Genomic DNA, 2,663 nt, shown 5'->3' with positions numbered 1-2,663 from the left:
ACACCCTCCCCACCAAAAAAAATTTCTACTGTTGTTAAGTGTTGCTCTAAAATCAAGACAGAATTTTCCAAGACACCTCTATCACAAATCATCTTGCTCCTTCTCAAGCAAGGATATTAAAAAAAAAAAAACATAAGTATATATAGTCTTGAAAATTATGGCTAAACACTGACAACTTACATTGGAGGAATTTAGTCAGTCAATTATTGTAGAGCTATTTCATTTGGAGTAATGAATGAGGTGACAGTGTGTGCAAAACCCACGGCCATTGAACCAATTCAGACTCATAACAACCCTATAGGACACAGTACAACTGTCCCTTAAGGTTTCCAAGATTGTAAATCTTTATGGAAGCCAACTACCACATCTTTCTCCCACAGAGTGGCTGATGGATTTGAACCACAAACTTTTTATTAGTAGCCGAGCATGTTAACCACTTTGCCACCAGGGTTCCTTGTAATTAGTGTACATTGTGGTATTTCCTCTAGATTATGTGGCTGTGGGTTTAAGGCTAAGGGTCACTGAAAGCCTTATTAGTCAAGAAAGGGAGGGAGGAAGCCAAAAGGAAAGGGAGGGAGAGAGGAAGGAGGGAGGGAGGGAAGGAAGGGCACACTCCTTGCCCAAGAGATGTTTTACTTTGGTCTGCAAGCGAGTGCAAATACAGGAGTTTGCAGAGAGCACAAGGAACTGCCTGCAGGTTTTTTCCTTCTGTAACATCTTGTGTTATTTATTGATTATGGGATTGTTTAATGTCAGCGTCACTCTCAGCTGCAGCCTTGTTCCCAGCCCTCTCCTTCCTTCCACTGTCAATCAGCAAGTAGACAAAGCAATGGGTCTCACACCTGACGGCTTCTAGGATCCTTTGAGGGCTCTTATTAATGGAACAGCTTCCTGGGCTCCATGTGAGCCCTGGCGAATGGGACACTCTGGACATGAGTGGGCTGGGAAGCTTCCTTTGAAACAAGGCCACAGGCTTACCTGGGACCTGCCAGTAGAGCAGTGGCCTATGTCTCCTTTGTATTCCCCATTGCTCTGTCCACTCTCCTGGACAAAGGAAGGAGATGTCTAGAGCTGTACATCTCAGAAGTTATTGTGGATGGAACTGCCTGAGAATCTTATTAAAATGCATGTTTTGACCCACTGGTCTGGGGTGGGGGCCTGAGATCTTGCATTTCTAACAAGCTCCCTGGAGAGGCTGATGCTGCTGGCAAGTGGAGCACATTTTGAGCAGCAAGAATTTAGGGCAGGAAATCTGTGACCTTTTACAGATGCTCCCAGGATTCCCCGCTGGGGAAAGCCTCATCCTACCTGATGTAACACTGAAAGATGTTCCCTCACGGACCTTTCAAAATTGTCAGCTTGCTTGTTGAGCAATAAACTCTGAAGGCTGAGTATGCATGTACAGTCCACTACTCCAATAAAAATTATGGCAAAATGAGCTGGTATTTAACAAGGTACCATCAACAATGTACTGCATAGTAATTAGGCATAACTGCTAAACAGGTCACGTAATTGCCATAACTAATATTCCTTTTACACAAATCACATTTTTACGTTCTCTTTTCACGTGATCATGACACCCCTGGTATAAAATAGCTGTGCATTATCATGTTCTCACACACCCAATGATATGAATAACTTCCTACCAGAGAATAAACGGTTCCATCAAACTATTTCATTTCTGACATTGGGAATGGCTTAGAAAATAGAAAGGTATTTGAAGAGTAAGTCATTAAAGAGAAGAAAACGGAGTCTGTAGTTAGAATCAAAATTTCCCAGACTCACAATTTTATCTGGGTAAAATTTATCTTCATGAGTGCCATTGAATGACACAGGTACATTCTAAGATCGCACATTTGCAAATCTCCGAAAGAGTACAGATAGTCCCCGCGTTATGAACATTTGAATCTTAAGTAGGACCCATAGTTATAAGCCAACCCCCATGACATCCAATAACAATTCCTGGATCATTCATTGAACTAGTACCAGAGTTCCATTAAGAGCAAGGTAGATATCTACATATGTCTGTTTCTACCTCCAGTTCTAATTCACTTCCCTGAGGCTTCAATCTTTTGTGAATCTGATAGACAGGAGAAAGGAAAGAAGGAAAATTATATTTACTGAGTACCAGATAGAAGGGAATTCGAACCCAGGCCGCGTTCTCACCCCACTGCTGGCTAAACACACCTCACTCCTCTGAGTGTCTGAGGTCTGGGCCATGCCCTTCACCTGTAGAAGGTCTGCGTGTGGTGCCTCTGGTCCCCTGGGCCCAGGCCTCAGCGCTCCACCAACATCAGTGTCCAATAGATCTTGTCTACTTGCTGTGGTAGCAGCCAGCCACAGCCACCCACATTCTGTCGCCTCAACGTACATACAACCGTTCATGATAACAAACAGGTACTATTTTACGATATGCATCAAAATATTATTATTGTTGTATTACTATGTTAAAGGTGTTTTAGTGAATCTGGAAATGTTTCTTTAATGTCTTTTATTCATAGAAAGGTACAGTATATACTAAAAAGAAGATTTGACTAACTTGCATTAGATAGGAACCGTATCTAACTGCCTATTTACATTCGACTTAAAGACAGACTTAGGAACAGAACTCGTTCATAATCTGGGGATTGCCTGTAAACAGATTTTACGGCCAGCTTCAGATG

The sequence above is a fragment of the Orycteropus afer genome, unplaced genomic scaffold (assembly GCF_000298275.1).
Source record: "Orycteropus afer afer isolate SDZICR_OR568_19922 unplaced genomic scaffold, OryAfe1.0 scaffold00155, whole genome shotgun sequence".
Classification (NCBI taxonomy): Eukaryota; Metazoa; Chordata; class Mammalia; order Tubulidentata; family Orycteropodidae; genus Orycteropus; species Orycteropus afer.
This window is presented reverse-complemented; position numbering follows the sequence as displayed.